At 49.9% G+C, this 20,393-nt stretch overlaps 2 pseudogenes; one reads left to right on the forward strand and one right to left on the reverse strand.

Annotated features, from left to right (window-relative positions):
- Window positions 1–4,880: 4,880 nt before the first annotated feature.
- On the reverse strand, window positions 4,881–7,166 carry LOC144256014 (chemokine-like protein TAFA-3; annotated as a pseudogene).
- Window positions 7,167–11,160: 3,994 nt separating this feature from the next.
- LOC144256015 (protein phosphatase 1J-like) lies at window positions 11,161–19,487 on the forward strand (annotated as a pseudogene).
- Window positions 19,488–20,393: the final 906 nt, after the last annotated feature.

A 20,393-nucleotide genomic window follows, 5' to 3' on the forward strand; every position in this document is an offset into this window, starting at 1 on the left:
AGGGGCTCCATTCCATTTCCTCCAGAAAAGGCTAAAATCAATTCTCTTTGTAATGGCATTAGTTTTGTTTTATTGTGTCCTGTGCTCTAGTGTTTTGATGTTGTGGTGAAGTGATACAGTACTGGGCTTGAACCCAGGGGCACTTGACCACTGTTATATCCACACCCCTTTTTACTTTTTTTTATTTTGAGACAGAGTCTTGCTAAATTGCCTGGGCTGACCTCAAATTTGTGATCCTCCCAATTCAGCTTCCCCAGTCACTGGGATTACATGTGTGCCCACTGCACGTGGCTGCTTCTTCCCTCTTTCTGTGTATATATCTCTAAATGTTTCCATTTTTCTTCTGTCCTCTTGCACTCAAGCCATGAAAGTGTCCAGGCTCTTTCACGCTAATAATTCTCCTCCTCCTTCTTTCTCTTCTTCATCCCTCCCTCCTCCTCCTCCTCTTTTTCTTCCTTTGTGCTGGAGATTGAACCCAGAGGTGCTTAACCACTGAGCGACATCCCCAGCCTATTTTATAGTTTATTCAAAGACAGGGTCTCAGGAAGTTGCTTAGGGTTTTGCTAAATGTTGAGGCTGGCTTTGAACTTAGATCTTCCTGCCTCATCCTCCTGAGCTGCTGGGATTACAGGTGTGCACCACAGCACCTAACTTCACATTCATTCTTGCTAACTACTTTCCAGGTCCCTCATCAGTTCTGGGGTAAAAGTGATGAGCAGTAATGAAAAGATCACTTGTCTGGGTGGGTCCCTGGGAAGAACAAGCAAGTAATCTGCCGCGTACCTTTGGGAAAATTATCTAAGCTCTCCAAGTCACCCTTTCCTTATCTAATAAATGAGCGAGTTAACTAACTGGCCTGAAATCTCTTCCAGCTGTGAGCCTGTGATTTTAGGAAGCTACAGCATCAACTCTGTGCAACTGTCTAGGGCCATTAATTAAGATGTCACTCACAGACCTTAAGGAAACTGCCAGGAGACAACAGAAATCCATTACGTGATCTGTAACTAGCAACCTTCCTAAGTCCTTCACAGCTGAGGGGCAGAGGGTGCCTGTGAACTCAGAGGATGTGAGACCCAGCACACTAAGGGGAGACGAGGAAACCAATTTACATTCTAGGCTTTCATTGTACAGCTGCAAAATGCACACAGATATTGACTTAGTTGGAAACAAGATCCCAGGTAACTACTATTGGAAAGTGGGACAACTTCTCCATCAGATCCTTCATGTGGGGCTTTTCTGGCCATGCAGAGGATACCCTTCAAAGCCCTTCAGATAAATATATGAATAGGTTTGGAGGAAATGTGTCTTTGAGGAGCTAATAAAATAAACTACCAGATCCCAGCATGTGTCAAAGGAAAGCAGTCTCCTCTGAGCAGGGATGAGTGAGGCCAGGGAAGGTAGGAGAATGAGGTTGGCTGGTGCAGAGGCTGGCACTGGTTGGCTTATGATGAGCAGGGGCCTGGAGCTCTGTCCCTACCTCCTAGACACAGTCTTGAGGGTGAGGAGGGAATGGAGGAGCCCACATCCTGGCCTCCAGAAGAGCAGGCTTTTATTGCCTGACTCTGCTAAAGTTGTCTCACTTGTAGTCTAAATAATTAACTTACCCATCCCTGAAGGAGCATTCAGATAAAAACAAAACTCACCCTTGCCCTCAAGTTCAGGTTTCCATGGCACCCAGGGCAGGCCAGGAGGCTGGGAAGCCATCCCAAGCTACAAACGTGGCCTGACTTCAGAGGTTCACTGGGGTTAGTGACCTTCTGAAAAAGGCCAAGAGTTGCTTTTTGTATTTGAGCTAAAGTTTTTTTGCAATTTTGAAAGTTTTTTTTTTTAAACCAGATGACACAAACAACAAAAACAAAGAATGTGCAACAAACTGTCCTCAATATGATGGAGAAGGTATCCCACTTTTGTGGTCTACAAAGCCTAAAATATTTACTCTCCAACTCTTTCCAGGAATAGTATGTCAACCTTTACTCCCCTCCTCCAGGTCCTTCCCCAGCCTTGAAGGAGGCAAGAATGGCTCTGATCAGCTCACTGACAACCCCACCTGAGAGCCCACTCTATGCAGAGATTATAGTTGTCAGAGCACTGATATTTACAGTCCAGCAAGAAGCTGGCACCATTGTTCACCCCATTAACAAAAAAGAAAGAAAAAGAAAAAAAAATACACTAGGGTGGGGTGAGGGAGACATCAGTCTTGATTCTACTGTATAAAGAGGTAGGCAGAGAGGGAGGAACTGAAACTAGTCCCAAATTATCTTATTTGCCTACTTGAGGATCAGAAAGCGGCATCATCCCAGTTGGTTTCTGATGACACCCTACCCCTAAAGCCCTAGTGATCCCCACCATCACAGAGGCTGCATCCAAGCTATCATATGGTGCCAGCTGATCCTCAGTCCTAGACAAAGGCTCCAGCCTACCACCTCAGCAGGTGAATTTGAAGTGACAGGATTTTGTCCAGCCCTACACTCCTCCAAGACTTTCTCCTAGAACCAGAACCTCTGAGAGTGTCACAGGCTAAATACCACAAAAGAGACGGGTCAGAGCAGGCAATGGGGATGCCAACCGAGCACCCCCACTGCAAGTGGGCTGAGTGACCTCTGTGTTATCATGGAACCTATTTGGAATTTGGGGGGCTTAGGGCAGAGTGTAGACAAAGTGACTCTACATCCTGGTGTAAAGATTCTGGTTTATTGCAGATAGGAGAACAGTAAACTTGGTCAAAGTGTCTAGCATGTTCCAAGAAATATGTTGCTACTGTCCAGCCAATGCTTTACAGGGTCAGGTGTAATAAGGAAGGTCTAGGTTGGAATTCCAATGTCCACACTAGTGAAAGGCTGCAGTCTTAGAGATTTGAGAGACCAGGCTGTGAGCTCATGGAATAATCATCTCAACCTCAGCACTCTGGGGCTCAGTTTCTTTTCTCTCTCTCTCTCTCTCTCTCTCTCTCTCTCTCTCTCTCTCTCTCTCTCTCTCTCTCTCGGTAATGCTGGGGATCAAACCCAGACCTCTCACATATGCTAGGCAAGTACTCTACCATTGAGTTGCACCCACAGTTCTTTTTATTTTGAGACAAGGACTTGCTAAATTTTCCAGGCTCTCCTCAAACTTGTGATCCTCCTGCCTCAGTCCCAGAGTTGCTGAGATTAGGTGTGCACCACCACATCCAGCTTTCTTATCTGTTACAAAAAGAAAATGAACAGAAACCTGAGGTGCTTGGATGAGGCTGATTCTAAGGGCCTGTGCATTCCATACCCAACAAACAGCTCACACATGCTGTGACTCCACAGATGCTTCATTGCTTTCCTTCCCCAAGTAAATCCAATCCCATCCAAATGAGAGATTACTGGCCTGGCATAAGGAAGAAAGCTTTCCTTCAACTTGTTAGCAGTTTACCATGGAATCAGGATGGATGGAAAGGTGCTGATTGTGAATTCTCATCTTTGTGCCTTGTGACCAGGGAGTAGCCAAAGAGCTTTGAAAATTTCATCCCCAAACTCCTATCAGGTGGTTCAGAAGTCATGGTGCCATAGACTCTCAATGACCTAAATTATCTGTCTTCAATTCCCCAGCCCAACTGGATATTCCTTAAGGGCAGGAATTGTGTCTTGAACTCCTTTGTCTCTAGCAGAGCACAGACTTCAAGATATGTGGTTGGAGATCCATCCATATCTGCTTAGAGACTTGAATTTGACATGAAGCATGAGTCCAGGTAAGTGAATCTCTAAATTTGCTGGGTGATGACTGGATGCCATTCTTCAGTCCAAGGCTAAATCAAGCTTCTCCTGTCCAGGCTGTGATCCCTAAGAGATATCATGTTATCTAAACAGCAAACAATAGAAGACAAGGTGGATCCATTCCATTGTGCCAGAGACTCTCCAGGATACGCAGGTCACATTGCTGCTCGTCCCTTGCTCCTGAAGCAGTCCAGGCAGCAAAAGTGGCCCAGCTGGACCATGCAAACATAAATCAGGCACACTTTACCCACTATTTGCTTCCACGTCACTGTACAAATTGCAAACACAGTGTAGGATTTATGGGCTACAAACCTAAACTTATAATGTGGTGACAAATGTCACAAGCTCTGTGGTGGGTCTCACTCTCATCTAGGCTTAGGTATATTCAGAATGGCTGTCTCCTTTCTCTGCCTACAGATAAGATGCTCTATATCTAGTCAAACTCCCTGCTCCATTTGTTCTGTGTCTGGGAAAATTGTTGCTTTCTTAAAAACTGTTGGGTTGCCTTTCTTTCTCTTCTTGTTTGTTTGCCTGTTTGATGTGTGTGGTGATGAGCATGGAATGTAGAAGGCAGTGCCTTGGCTTGCCCCACAGTGTCACTCATCTGTACAAATGGTGATCACAAAGAGATGCAACTAATTAACCATGACACGCATGGAATTGCTAACAACTTTAATAAAATTTTAATTACCCCTTGTTTCATGGGATAGGCAACAAACCATGAAAATAATGATCCTCTTGGGTGCTGTCACAGCAGACAGAGCAATTTGACTAGAGGAAGGGAGGTATGAACTGTTTGGAGTTTAGAATTGTGGGAATGGGGGGACAGTCCATGGAGAAGTGTTGGGCAGAGTGACTACTATACTTGGAATTCAGGTAGGAGGAGAGATTTCTCCATGAATTATCTAGATAGCTTCCCCAATTCCCCACTTTGTTTGTATAGACTTGATGTTTTCCAGAAGCAAACTCACTATAGGCAAAGAAGAGAAAACAAGGCATATGGACCATCAAAAAATCTGCCAGAAAGATACTCTTGGATTTCTGATCCAGAGCCCTAACACCAGTCCTCAGAGTCTGACTGTACATGGAAGGACCACCTGGGGATGCAGTGAGTATCTCACTGCTCACAGATACCAACTTGGGTCATGCCATCCTGGATCCCCAGTGCTCCTGTGCCCCCTTGGCTGTCCCAAGTGAAAGAGGAAGAAGAGGAGTAGAATGAGGTGTCCACCTAGATACCTTAGTGGGTTTTGACTTTGTGTCCACTGCTGCAGCTCCATCCCGACAGGTCCGGGAGCACCTTAAACTCCTCCCCTGGCAGGCAGGGCTCCATCTGACACTACTACCTCTGCAGGATGATAGAGGCTATTGGGGCAGGAGGCAGGAGTGCAGCTCTAAGCTCTCTGCAAGCACAGCCAGCAGTCAAGGGGGGGGGGTCTGTGAATGAGGTACACATTTCCACACACCCCTGGCATGGAGTCCCATGTTTCCCTTGTCTTCTGCCTACTCTGGGATGCCCAGAGAGGAAGAAATGTTGAGGCCTGGGGACATAGCCCTACCAACTTTAATCCTACAGGTCCCAGCATCTCACCAAAGACATTGAGGGGGAAAGGAGGCAGGTGAAGTTGTCTCTGAGGCAATCATGTCATTGGCACAGAGGTACCAATCTTCAGCTTGGTGTATGTGAGCTACTATGCACCATGTGCAGAGGTCCACAGACCAGGAGGGCACAATCTGGCATGCATGTGATCACACTGGGCATGGTTACTCAGATGCCACTTAAGCGTGAGAACAGAAGCCAGAGTGGGTAGGTGGGAAAGGGTGATGTGAAGGAACACAAGTGTTCATGTTAAGGCAGGGTTGAGAGTAGAGCATGTGGAAGAGGCTGGGGAGAGAGCAGTAGGTGAAGAGCCCACGTCTGAAAGGCTGTGTGTGGCAGAAAGCCTAAAGTATGAGGGAACTTGTCTGTCGGTGTGGGCTGGGCAGTGAGGAACAGCACACAACAAGAGCTTTCCTTGTCTATAATACAGAGATAGTCATATCTGCCCTCCTGTCCCCCAGAGGGTGCCCCGTCATTTGAGACTCTGATCATGAAAGCCCTGAGATGGGTATGAAATTGGATCCCCAGAAGATGAAAAGGCCCAACCAGACCTCCTTATCTCTCTGCTCAGAGTCTCACTGACCAGGGCCTAGCTTCTCACTCACCATCCACACAGGAGGGCTTTGCCCGCATAGTGCCAGCCACCTGGCTGGAAAAGCAGGAGCATTTTACGGTCTGGGAGTGCTCCTTGATGCGGTTCCTGTGGCAGCAGCAGTGAGAAGCGATCACCTCACAGGTGCCCTGCTTTACAAAGACTGATGGGGCCAGCCACATCAGATCAGGTCCCCAGCCCAGGCCTCCAGCCCTGCTCCCCTCCCACCCACCTGCTGGTACTTGAGCCGCTTCTACCTGCTAGGGAGAAGGCCTTTCCTTCCTTCCTTTCTTGTTTGTGTGTGTTGGGCGGGAACTACTAGGGATTGAACCCAGAAGCCCTCTACCACTGAGCCACACCCCCAGCCCTTTATATTTTATTGGAAGACGGGGTCTCACTCAGTTGCTGAGGCTGGCTTCAACTTGCCTCAGCCTCGGAAGTCACTGGGATTACAGATGTGAACCACTACACCTGGCTGGGGGAAGGCTATTTAAGAGATTTCCAGGGCTTTGGTTTTAGCTCACTGATGGACCACATGCCCAGCAGCATCAAGTCCTGGGTTCGATCCCCAGCATCACACACAGAAAATATCCAATGGCAGGGGAGAAAGAAGCAGATGAAATCTTCCTGTTCCTCCCCAGTGAAGCCGCACTCATCACCCTTTGGCAGACCCTGGGTCCGAGCAGAAGAAAGCTGAAGTCTGGCACCAGGTCCCGCCCCCACCTCCCTGCTTTCTCAGGGTGAGGGCAAGGGCCCCAGGGCTTACAGTGCGTGGGGAGGATCATCCACTTATATAGGCTTCAGACATCCCAGAAGGAAAACCCCAGAATTAGGCCAGGAGGCTAGAATTAAGCCCCCACCTGAGGGCCTCTCTCCCTGCAGAACACCTTCTGGCCTGGAAGGGACAGAGAACAGTGGGTCTGCCCAGGTATCCTCCTGGTGGGGATAGCAGAAGGGAGCAGTTGCCTGGGTGATGAACAAAGGAGGAGTCAGAACCCTGGAATCTATGGATTGTACTTTGCCTCTGAGATCTGCTCGCTGTGCGGAACAGGGTGGGGTGTTATCCAGTTTTCCAGGTGTGCTGGAAAACCTCTTTCCCAGTCCCTACTGCCTCCCCTTAACCTGTGGCAGTTGGAGGCTGCAAGGAAGCAAAGGCCAGGAGGGTCCACAGCCACATCAGGCACAGTGCCAACAGCCAGTGGCCTGAGTTCCAGTTCTGCACGGCCCTTTCACTCATCCTGTGGAGAGAAGGGCACACCTCACATAGCTCCAGACAGGAGGAGCTCTCCTAGTGCCCAGCCCCAGTTGCTTCTCTGTGCTATGCCCTCTGGGAGGCAAGGGTGGGTAAGATGCCCACCTTGTCTCCAAGCAGCTCAAAGCCTGGCACAAAGTCACTGTAGGAAGCGATGGATGCCACAGAGAACAAGGGAGCAGGAAGGGAGGACCTGAGGAGGAAGTGACATTTAAAAGGGGTCTTAGAGCTGGGCATAGTGGCACACTTGTAATCCCAGCTGCTTGCGAGTCTGAGGCAAGAGCATCAGAGTTCAGCGCCAGCCTCAGCAAAAAGCGAGGTGCTAAGCAACTCAGTGAGACCCTGTCTCTAAATAAAGTACTAAATAGGGCTGGGGATGTGGCTCAGTGGTTGAGTGCCCCTGAGTTCAATCCCTGGTATCCCCCAAAAAATAAAAAAATGGGCTGTGGTGTGGGAGGAACAATCATGCTAACTCCCATTTTTTTTCAGTTCTTAACCCAGGCATGCTCTTGAATCCTTCAAAACTGTTCCAAAAAGTAGGATAGTTATTACCTATTTTATAGATGAGCAAAGGGAAACTCAAAAAGTCTGGAAACAACCCAAACAGCCACCAGTGAGGACTGGCTAAATGCATTGAAGAGAATCTGGGCAGTCTCTTCCAAACAGCTGTGGAAAAACAATGGAAAATGCTTTATATAATGATGCATGCAGTGATCTCCAATGATAATCCACTGTTAAGAGGGGGCAGCAACATGTGGGATGATGTGTATAAAATGTGTAAAAGAGAGGGATTATTTATGCTGCTTGAATAGGCATAAACTAGCTCTGGAGCCACATGTAGTGGTCTGTACCTGTAAATCTCAGCAACTCTGGAGGCTGAGGCAGGATTGCTAATTGGAGGTCAGCCAGGGCAACTTAGTAAGAGCTTGCCTCAAAATACAATAAAAAGGGCATGCACTTCGGAGGCCAGATAAGTCTGGCTGAAGATTCCTTAAATGGTGTGTCCTGCAGTATCCTGTTAGTAGGTTCTATACCAGGCTCCAATGTCATTGGTGTAGGATCCATATTTTAATACTGTTCCTAACATTTCATTTAATAGCAAGATGTCTTTGACTTGATTTTATTCTTTGTAATTCTAGAAACAAGATTGTAGTTTAGCCATTACTGATATTTTTAAAAAAGGGATATGATTTCTTGCACAGTGCTTCAAAAAGAAACAAGCTTCGGTTCTCAATGCTGACCTTTCTTTTTCAGGTACAAGTTTTCTAGCTCAGACAACTGAGACAAACTATAGACCATTCTTGAGGCATTGGTTACACGTTGTTTTTCTATATTGCAGGCAGATTGGGCTGTGATGGGTGGTGTGCAGACAGATACAGGGTCTGAAAGCCTGGGAGGTTCTGTTCTAAAATGTTACTTTGTATCAGTTTTAGTACAACAAAATAAAGGACAATTTCAGAAAAAAAAAATATTAAAAATAAAAAGGGCGGAGGAAGTAGCTGGCAATAGAGTAGCCCTGAGTTCAATAACTAATACCGCGTGCGCGCACACACACACACACAAAATACCAAACCAAATCAAACCTCACCAAACAAAAATGTCAAAAAATTAGCTATGGAAAAAACAGGAATAACATTGTATGCCATTAAGAAGGAACAATGGTTGGCTGAGAAAAAGATGACTTACTTTTCTACCAATTTCTTTTTTACTCCCTATTTATTTTTTCCTTTTTTGTACCAGGGATTGGACCAAGGGATACTTAACCATTGAGCCACATCCCCTGTCCCACCCTTTATATTTATTGTTTGTTTGTTTGTTTTGAGAAAGGGTCTTGCTAAATTGCTTAAGACCTCCTCAAGTTGCTGAGGATGACCTCAAACTTGCATCTTCCTGCCTCAGGGAGTTGCTGGGATAACAAGTGTACACCACCATACCCGGCTCTTTTTCATTTTTTGAGTTTCAAACCTGGGGAATGTAATGGCCATTTAATTTAAACAATATTTAAATTTAAAAATGAAAATAAGGCTAATGGAAGTCAGATAATTTGCCAAGGTCAGGCAGCATGGGGGTGGCAGGGGCCAGAACCCAGCAATCTTCCCTATGCCCACCTACCACCTTGCTTCTGAGCCAAACTCTCTTACCCTTTCCTTATCCTCCTCCATCCTTAGTGGTTCGAACTCCTAAATCTGTTCCAGAGAGTCACTAGAAATGGAGGGAATTCCATCTGGGAAATAGAGGTACACAAAGGCTGGGAGCTGCCCAGCCACAGATGGGGGCAAAATCAGTCTCAGGAGGCATCAGAGTCTCAAGCTCAGGGATAGACCCGGGTCACTACCTCTGTTGCTCACCTAGCCCCTTGGGTCACGGCTGACCTCCCTCAAGTGCCAGCACAATTCTGAGAGTATCAGGGATCAACCAAATGCCAGGAACCTGCTGCCATCTTAGAATAAAATGCCCAATGTCTGCCCACCCCTCACACTTCAAATCGTCAACCGTTTCTTCACTTACCTTTTGCTAGGATCTTTTAGATTCAGTCTGCTCATCTGCTGGTCTCAGACTCACTCCATCTGGAAAAGTAGAAAAGATTTCAGTGAGTTGTAAGGTCCAGAGGGAGCCCGGGCCCTGGTCTGGTTGGGTAAAGGAAAGCTTGGGAGAAGACAAGGGGGAGGGCTGGCCGGAGTCCAGTTATGAAGCTGTTCTAGGCAGGGGCAGAGTCTCTTCTTCTGGATTGGGAATGGCCCTTACAGAATCAGGATGAGCCTGGGACCAGTGGCCAGGGAGCTTCAATGTCACAGGAGTGAAGCAGTGGTTGGAGGGGTCTAAGAATCAACACTGTCATCTCTCTGATCTTGGGACAGAGCTGCAGATCAGGGGAGGGTTCTAATCAGAATCTGCCAGATAGATTCCTTCTGGGATAGACCTCTGGGGAGGATTCCCAAGCCCTGATTCCTCTTTGCCTCTACCACCAATGTCCCATGGCACTTGCTTCCTGGACTTACATACAGCTGGCTCAATTCTGCCACTGTCACCCTCTTTCACCCCACAGAGCCAGAATGGGGATTCAGCAGGTCTCTGAACTGCAGGCCACAGCTCCCCAACACCTTTTCCTAAGTACTCCTCCTTTTTCAGCTTCCTAAGGAGGCAGAAGTAAAATGCAGGATGGTGAGGCCCTGGAAGGAAGAGAACCCTGCCTCCTAGCTCCCAGCAACAAGGGTCCTACGAAGGGGAATGAAGGTGTTCAGAGGAAGTGATGGCAATATCCTGGAGATAGGTAAGCTCCCACCTGTCTGGATGTATCTCTTTCCTGAATAGGTCTCTCCTCTCTCCACCCCTATCAGGAAACCTCATTTCAACCATTAGAAATACAGCTTCTCCCAGGTGAGGGGGTGCTGGGGATTGAACCCAGGGCCTCAGGAATGCTAGACAAGGGCTCTACTACTGAGTTACATGCTCAGCCTGTCTCAGGTGATCTTGTTTCTGAGCTTCCAGACCCTTCAATCCCACTCACCTGGTCTCTCTTATGAACCCCAAGACTCAAAAGACCTGGGGAAGGGGAGAAGATTGGGGCTAGAGGAAGCTGCAGAAAGCTTCTGGGAATTTTTCTTCAACTTCTATGCTCTACCTCAGTTTCCCAGCCTGTTTTACCCCTGCTCCAACCTATGCTATAGTGAGACTGAGTGAGCAGCGTGCACACTAACAAGGAGTTGAAGACGTGAACCACAAGAACCTCCAACCTTCCCCAACCTACCCTCACCCAACTCCAGTGTCTATTCAGTCCTCCTAAATTCTGAGCACTCTCACAGGGACCTACCTGCCCTACAGCGGTGCCCACTGTTCAACCTGCTGGCCTGAGGTCCGCGCTGCCTCTGAACCTGGGACCAAGACTCAGAGAGCAGACTACTGTTGGGTGCGGCCAGGTTGAATGCCCTCCAGTCCAGGGCTCTGTCTGCGTCCCTCACCAAGTTGCTGTGCCCCCAGGATGGCAGGGCTCTGGCCAAACCCGCATCACCGCGGTAGTGATGAGAGCCCTGGGCCCGGCTCTGATCAGACGGACCCTCTCCGATCCTCCCGCCTGAAGACCCGGGATCGTGCTGCGGTCGCTGCAGCCTCGCCGCTGGTGCCGCCCCACTCCTCCAGCCCTGCGCCAACACCACGGCTTCCTTCGGGACAGCGCGGCTCAGGACAGGAGGAGGGAGGGGAGAACTACTGGCCCCTACGGATTCAGTCAGATAGGTAACCTCGAGGAAGTCCTCCCAAACCTGCAGGCCTCCTGACGCCTAGTTCTGTGGCTCAGGGGAAGGATTTGATGCTCCAAGGTGAAGGGCGGCGGCGGGGTGGAGGTGGCGGCGGAGCGCTGGAAGTGAGGAGTCATTGCCCGGACCTGCAAGGTGTCTTGAGCTTTGAAGATTTCAGAACTGCATTGTCCAGTTGGGTAGTCGCTAGATTTAAATTTAAACCTAAACTCATTAAAATTTTACTTAGCACTCAAACGCTATTTAAAGTGTCCAGTAGCCACAAGAAACTAGGGACAAGTGTATTGGGCAGAGCAGATATAGAACATTCCCATGGTTGCACAAAGTTGTTCCCTGTCCTCCTCCTATTAGAGCTTGATCAAGGGGCCCTGGTCCTTTTTATTTTGAAAGGAGGTCTTTTTTTGAAGGGGATATATATGTGTATATATAAAATTTGTTTTTAGACATACATGACAGTAGGGTGTATAGATGAGGGCTGGCCTCAAACTTGTGATCCTCCTGCCTCAGTTTCTGGAATCAACAGGATTACGAACATTCACCATTAGACCCAGCTACAAAGTTCTTTTCAGCAGTCCTCTCCTAGATTGACATCTGGAAGGCAATATTTCTACCCCAGAAATGGTACCCTTAGTGACAGGCAGGAGAGCTATAATAGGCTGGTGAATGATCCCTATGGATGATGGGTGTGAGTCTCATCTTGGGAACCAAATTCTGGGACCCAGTGTCTGCATCAGAAAAAAATTGTAATATAATTTCCACTGTAGATTTATTTATTTAGATACTGGAGATTGGACCTAGGGGTGCTTTACCACTGAGATACATCCCCAGTCCTTTTTAATTTTTTTTTTTATTTTGAGACAGGGTCTCACTAAGTTGCTTAGGGCCTTGTTAAATGGCTGGGGCTGGCCTCCAAATTGCCATTTTCCTTCCAAGTCACTGGGATTACAGGCATGCACCACTATGCCTGGCAATAGTATAATTCTTTGTAAGGTTATGTTTTGTATGTGAAAAGTACTAGGAAAATAAAGGGCAAAGAGATTCTGTGAGTTTTTCTCTTCATAGGAAGGACATACCTCTTACTGTAACAGGGCTCTGGGGTTCGGTTAATGTGGAGGGAAAAGGCAAGAATGAAGAAATGGTAAGCAAACTATCCCTGAAACACCAAATAATAAAAATAATAGGCCCTGAACCCCTGCATGTGGACTGTGAAAAAGGGGCCTGCCTTGAGACTCTCCAGTCCCCCTTTATGGCTAGACATTATCAGTCTGAACTAAGGAAAACATCCCATAGATTTGCTCCTTCCCAGCCTGCTACCTTTCTCCTCTCACCTTCTGCCACCTTGGGATGGGTAGAGGCGATGACTGCATTACCAGGTCTGGATGGAGGAGGTTCAATCGTGTCAGGAATGGGTGGGTGGCTCAGGGAGATGAAAGTCTTAAGGTCTGGGTAGGCTGGGGTGCTGTTCAAGAGCCCACAGACGCTGCCAACTTCCCTGGGGATCATCTGGTACAGAAGCAAGGGGTCTCCAGGCCCTAGCTCTGTGGCCTATTTTTGCAGCCACTCCATAGATGCTGGGAAGAGCAGGGAATAAGGAGCTGTGTGACAGTGATAAGTGATAAGTAAACTGTCCCAGAAACACTGAATAATAAAAATAGCTAGGAGTCATATTTTTCTTCAGTCTTTGACCTGGCAGTGATGTATGTCATTTATCAGAGAGCTGATTCCCATTTTTCCTCAAACAGAAGGGGGACACCCATAAAAAGCAGCAGCATGTTCTTTGTCCCTGTCTTTGCTGCTCTGTGGGGTCTGATATTTTTTCCCTCTTGTGACTTCATTTGATATGGCTTTCTGCCCAAATCTTGGGCATAATTACAGCAAATAGATACACCTGAGTGACTATTGTAGGCCAGGAAAGCCACCCCTTCTGGGAGCACAGTTTAGCCTGGAGGACAGAGTATGCTATTGTCAGGAAGCACTCAGTGAACAGAGCCCAGAGGTAGGGTCCCTATAATGAACTTGATTCCAGTGGCCTGTGATGGCTAGCCCAACTTGCATTAGGGCACAGAGACCTTGACCTCATTTTAACTGTCTGTTGGGTGGGTGTACCTGGGACCTAAAATGATCTATTACCTGATACTGTGTTTAGGAATAGAGCCCTTCCCAGGTCAGGTCAGTACCACCTTCCCCCAGGAGGCAGAAAGCAGAAAGAATAAGCATCCCACCTGGTACTTGGTCTAGTTTCAGTCCTGGAGCAAGTGGGCTTTTAATCCGTCCAGGCAGGAGTTTAACCTGGCCTCTGTCTCCCCCTGGCTGCAGAGAACTTGCCCAGCATTCCAGGACTTCCCAGCCTCTGCGCAAAGAGGAGAGAGGCAGAGGAGGGACCTCATCCCTCTAACTGCTGTCATCTTCTTCCTAACTCTCCCTCCCTGATTCAGAGAAATCAACTTGATTCTCAAGTCAGAACCGGGTTTTGGTATCAGGAGACTGATATGGTTATGAATCTCTCAATGGCCGTATGATCTCTTCTGGCACGTCATATTAAATGACAGGTACATCCAGTCCCCTCTCATTTGTAAAATGGGAGTGATAAATTGGTGTATAGAATGTGCTTTGTAAAAGGCCTACTGCCCAGTAGGTCTTTTATAAATGGTGTTTATTTATTATATTACGTTGTTATCCTTATTAACTGATGAGAAGTCTAAATCTGAGTGTATGGGGAAGGTTCTGAGAAAGTAAGTAGGAGTGGCAACCACTCTCCCACAACGTGGAAGTGGCCTTCAGAGATAACAGTACCATCAAGAGCCCAGGAATTTACCCTGGCTCTCTGATCCAAGGTGATCAGCTGTGACCTGCATGGTTACCATTGCCTCCACTCTGCACCAGCTTGCTGCTCTTGCTCTCACTCCAGTAGCTCCAGAGGTGTTGTCACACCAGCTGTTTCACACCCAGCGGCCCCGAAGCGGCTGTTTCGATCTGAGGTCATCAGCTTAGTTGCCCTGAAGGCAGACTGACCACCCTGAACCAGGAGCCGGGAGACCGCCTCCCCGACCCTCGTCACAATAGGGAAGGTCTAGTTGATGTCTCTCCTACAGCAGGACTGAAGTAAAACTTCCTTCTCTCAGACCTTTCCCACAACAAACCCATCTCCCTTTGAGAAACTGAGGCAGGACGAAGCCAGAATGAGGTGGAGAAGAGATCGGGAGCCAGTGGGGCGGTTCCCTGGTGACTTAGAGCTAGGGGAAGTTCTGCCCCGCACAGTCCCAACCTGGCAGGGAGCCAATGGCCTCAAAGGACCAACAGGGGTAAGCACCGCCCATGCTGAGCCCTAGGGCCTGGGCCTGAGAGGGGCAAGGCCACAGCCGAGGACCGGGCCAAGAAGCAGCATGCTAAACCTGGTGCGCTCTGAGGTGGCGCACCTGGTGAGCTCCGGGGGTGCTTCACCTCCGTGCACCAAATCCCCAGACCTGCCCAGCATGACCTAGGCGCCACCTGCCGCTGCTCCAGAAACGCCCATGAGCCCTCCAGCGAGGCCAGGGAGCCAGAGCGGGGCGTCAGCGAAGACCATGGAGGCTCCAGCGAGCTTCTCCAGACCGACCTTTCTGCAGCTGATTCCCGGGGATTGCGACGCGCCGACGACCACCTGGGCGGGGCTGTGCAAAGACCTCCGGACAGGGGCCGCCGCCTGCCCTGGAGCACTGGCTACACTGAGTGAATGCCCCCCAGGGGCACCCAAACCTGGATGGGACTACCACTTCTCCCCAACTCTGCATCCCCACTCCAGGGATGCAGCCCCCGTGCTGCACTCGGAGCCATGAACCCCCCTTTCCCGGGACCTTTGCTATCCTCTGGGCTTCGGGCATCACCCGCTCCCGGCCCTCTCTTCAATCCGGTGCAGCTTGAATCACCTTCCTCAGGACCTTGTAACTCGTTGATCACCCTCACTCTCTCCCCTCAAAACCCCGTTGTCTCCTAGAGCTGGGGGGGGTGGGGAGGTGAGGGGGCTCTGCCAAGGATGAGTTGGCCAGTTCCTAAACATGGCTCGGCAGTTTAAAGGCTAAGGGACTGCGGGGTGGGGGCGGTTGTTCAAAAAGGAGCGGAGTTCTTTCTAACCGGGGCATAGCGGTTGGAAAGACTATCAGCAGCTTCCAGCCCTAGAGCCCCAGTTCCCTGTCCCTCTTACCATTCCCCTCCCCCTCCATACCCAGAAATAGCCCAACACCAGAAGGCCGCCTGCCTCCCGGGGTGGGAGAGGAGGCAGCCCACAGCAGTGGGAGGGTACCCTTTGGACTGTGTTCTCTGGGTGGACCTATTGGTGCAGCAGATCAAGGAAATAAACCCCTTGATCAGGACACACACACTCACACATACACACACACACACACACACACACACTCACACATACACACACAGAGAGAGATTTACTCACCTTCAACTTTCACCTTCAACTTTTCCCCCACCAGGGTCTCTGCTTTTATTATTGGGGCCTGTTTGATGGACATGCCGGTGATGGAGCTGCCGAAATGAACTCACGGCTCCTGCATCGCCACATCCGGGAGCAACTAAAGGACCTAGTAGAAATATTTTAAGACCACTCACCACCTCCCCTCTGCCTCCCGTGCACCTCAGGGACCCAGGTTACTCTGATTCTACTCACTTGATTGGTCCTCAGTCCTGCTGGTCTTCACAGAAGGCAGTGACCCATGAAAACCTGGTAGTAGGGGCCATTGAGAATGCCTTACAGCTCATGGTGAGTGGGTGCCTCGGCCAAAGGCTAGCTAGGCAGACACTCTGGCCAACTCTATGTGAGAGTCAGGTGGCCTCAGGGACTGACCCTGAGAACCCACGACACTATTGAGAGCCAGAACAGAGTTTGGTTCTGAGGGGAGGCAGAAGGGATAGTTATCCCCATGTGTTTCACTATTTTCCAGATGTGGTTTGGCTGTGCCAGATGATTTCTGCAGATGGGAGTGGGGAGGGTGACTTGGTGTCTGCAAACTCTTCTTTTACTCTCCTCCCTCTTGACCCTTCCTCACTTGGCAGGATGAGCAGATGGCTCGGGAGCAGGAGTGTCTTGGCCACCAAATGGAGGGGGGCTGCTGTGCACTGGTTGTGGTGTACCTGCTAGGCAAGGCATATGTGGTCAATGCAGGTGACAGCTCGTGTGGAGGAGAAGGGCTTTAAACATGGCTACAAGGGGCCATGCTCTCTAGGATGGGGGGATAGAAGAGTGAGGTGGTGGGGTTTAAAGTCAAATATTGGACTTGGCATGGTGGCACATGCCTGTAATCCCAGAAACTCAGGAGGCTAAGGCAGGAGGATCACAAGCTCAAGATCAACCTCAGTACTTTAGTGAGACCCTGTAATAAATTGGGTCTCAAAATAAAATCAAAATGGCTGTGGATATAGCTCAGTGGCAAAGATGCCCTGGGTTCAATCCCAAGTACTATAAAAAAATAAAATATTTAAAGAAACCCCAAAGATTGAAGGAGATTGGAGGACCATAGATATAAAGAAAGGCCTGATATATCCACATGGAGAGGAAAGATGGAGTCCTGGGTAAGGAATCCTAAGCAGAAGGCCTGATCCCTCTGGAATTATCCATGAAGGGGGCTGAGGAGAGCCAGGCCTTTTCTGTCTCTGGGCAGGACCTCATTGTCCGGAATGGTGAAATCATTCCAATGTTCCAGGAGTTTACCCTGGAGACCGAGCGCCAGCATCTTCAGCTGCTTGTAAGTAGGAACCAAACTTCCTACCCACATCGTTTACTGGTTCTTGTGCCTCTCTGCACTCTTGTCCCTGAGAACACCCCCCCCAACCCTACTCTCTCTCTCTCTCTCTCTCTCTCTCTCTCTCTCTCACACACACACACACACACACACACACATCACCACCACCACCACCACCAAACACAGAACACTCCCTACTGGGAGCTTCTTGGGAAGATGGCTGTGTGGGCTCTTGAGTGCAGGGCTGAGCCCAGGGGATAATGCTACAGGAAGGAGCCTGAGCTGGCTTGGAGCACCCACTGTGGCCCCAGCTGAGGAAGGAAGTAAAATCAGAGGTGGGGGGAGGGAAAAGAAAAGGCCTCTGGGCTCTGGAACTGGACTGCCTGGATACTGAATCCTGGTTTGTTGTTCTCTGCTAATTATGTGACCTTTGACAATTCCTTAACCTCTCTGTGCAGTAATGGTTCCTGCCCCATGGGTTGTTTTGAAGAGCAACTGAGTTAATGTGTGTATCAGAATAGGGTGTAGCATGTGGACCTTTACTTAAAGGTCTGCTATAATAAATATCATCTAGCCAGATACAGTGTGGCACACCTGTGATTCCTGCAACTCGGGAGCCCAAGGCAGGAAGAGCATAAGTTCAATGACAGCCTCAAAAAATTAGCAAGACCATGTCTCAGAATAAAAATTAAAAAGGGCTGGGAATGTAGCTCAGTGGTAAAGCACCCCTCAGTTTAATCCCCATTACTGCAAAAGAAGAAAAAAAATAACATTATCTATATATTGTACTAGGGTACGCTGTGAGTGTAACACCCCCTGGCCCTTTGCTCTGTCTGGCCATTATCAACCCCAGGGCTTCCTGAAATCAGAGCTGCTGGGTGGTGAATTCACCCACCTTGAGTTCCCCTGCAGAGCTCAGCCCAAGGAGCTGGGGCAGAGGATGCTCTACTGGGACCAGAACATGACTGGCTGGTAACACTTACCTCAGAGCTGGGTCGTTCCCATGGCAACCCAACCAGTCCCTCACCAGTAGCAAGGTGGAAGCTGAAGGCTGGGCCAGGCTGGGAGTTGGGGGATGGGGCCCTTCTAAGGGGTTTGTGTGCGGGTGTCCAGCTCCTAGAAGAGAGGGGGCTTTGATGCCTAGGTGATGCCTCTACCCCACCCCCTCCCCAGGGCCTACAAAAAGATCTATCTGGAGGGCCTCAGGTTTCCTCTGGTCTGTGGGGAGGGCAAAAAGGTAAAATCCACGGTAGAGGTGGGAGAGGGCAGGAGGACCCACCACAATTTATCTAGGGAGGCGGAGGTTCTACCTGAGGGTAGGTGTGGGAGGGTGTGGGAGGGCTGTGTGGTTTCAGAGAGCCTGGCAGAGGACTAAATAGCTGTCCCCCTCCATGTTTCCCTCAGGACCAAGTGATGGCCACTATTGGGTTAACCCGGGGATTGGGAGACGACAACCTTAATGTCTGCAGATCCACCCTGCCCATCTAGCCTTTCCTCTCCTTCTTCCCTGAGGTGAGCTGTATGGGGGCCTCCTTAACTATACCTTCCCTCCTCTGTGGGTCTCAAGCTGGCTTTCATCCAGGGTCCTTTTATCCCCAAGCTCCCTGTCCAGCAAACCCCACACCTCAATCCTCCCTATACTCTTTCCCCACCAGGTTTGAGTATATGACCTGACACAGTATGAGCACTGCCCAGACGATGTGCTAGTCCTGGGAACAGATGGCCTATGGGATGTCACCAATGATTGTGAGGTAGCTGCCACTCTGGATAGGGTGCTGTCGGCCTAAGAACCCAATGACCCCAGCAGGGAGGGGTTGCATGGCATGATGGTAAGGGGGTGGCACTGGCAAAGGAAAGGGCAAAGGGAAGCAATGCTTGAGGACCCCATGTGGGCGTCTATGTCCATCTTCCCATATACATGAATGTGCACATGTGCTCCTGGCAGGTATACAGCTCTGGCCCAAGCTCTGGTCCTGGGGGCACGGGGCACCTCCCGGGACCATGGCTGGCATCTCCCTAACAACAAGCTGGGTTCCGGGGATAACATCTCGGTCTTTGTCATCCCCCTAGGAGGGCCGGGCGAGGGGTTTTGGCCCGTTCCCTCCCCTTGGACGCGGCATCCGGGCTGTGCTGGGTTCCAGCCTGCTCGGCTCCTCCCCGGACTGCAGCAAGGGGCCCTAGGAGCTGCCTGGCAGTGGCTCTCTCCTGCTGAGGCCCTGATGGGAGCCCTTTCCCTTCCCTCCTGGTTTCCCCTAGCCTCCCCCGCGGAACAAGGGAGCGTCTTGATCTCCCTAGGCGAGGGAACCCAGCCCAGACGCCCTGGCTAGCCCCAGGCTGGACGGCCCAGCGCGGACCTGGCCTGGGGTGCTGGGGATGCGCTGGGAGTTCTTCCAGGCCCAGACGGTGGAATGGCGGGAATAAGGGCGCGGTGTGACCCTTGGGGGCTGCCACTGTTCGGTGGAGGTTGGACACTGCCTTGACAGTCCTTGGAAACTGCTTGGGGCATGGGGTAGGGTAGACCGGGAAGGATCCAGCCCGTGTGTGTTCGTGTGTTCCTTCATGCGAGTGTGTGAAGGAATCTACCCTCCACACTCCCCAGCTAGGCTAAAGATTTATTTTAGGGGTGTCAGCTGGGGATCCCGGGGCACAGAGTTCTCTCAGTTCTGGCTTTAAAGTTGAGGAAGAAGTGTCAACTGAAGAGTGAGTATTTCCCAAACTTCAGGGGAAGTGAGCCGGATAGGAGGCCCACTGGATCTGCGGGAAAATCAAGAGAATGAGCTAGGTATCCCACATATCTTGTCTCAGGGGAGGCGCCAGAAGTTCCAGGCTCCGTTCCAGCTTCACTTCAGTCTCTGCGTGGGGTTTGGTTGCCCCTTTTAGGGTCAGTGGGGCAGTTCCTCTGGGGTTGCCTCTCACAGGGAACTATTGTTCATGCCATCTTGACCTTGGGCCTTGTGTCCTGGCTTGGCCTGGGCTGCTTGCTCTTCTGGCCCAACCAGAGCCTGGAGGGAAAGTCTTCTGAGCTGGGGGTTCCAGGTCACTTAATTCATGTCCTTGTTCTGAAGTTCTGGCCTCTGCCTCCCACCATCTGGTGCCAGTCGCCTTGCTGGGGGATGGCAGTGGCATACTCTTGCCTAAGTGACTGGTAGATCAGTAGTGATTGCTCTCTATCGGCACTGCCTGGGTTGGAGTTACCCCAGCCCATGTTTACACAGCTGCATGAGTTGAACTAA

Source organism: Urocitellus parryii, chromosome 7, assembly GCF_045843805.1.
Source record: "Urocitellus parryii isolate mUroPar1 chromosome 7, mUroPar1.hap1, whole genome shotgun sequence".
Lineage (NCBI taxonomy): Eukaryota > Metazoa > Chordata > Mammalia > Rodentia > Sciuridae > Urocitellus > Urocitellus parryii.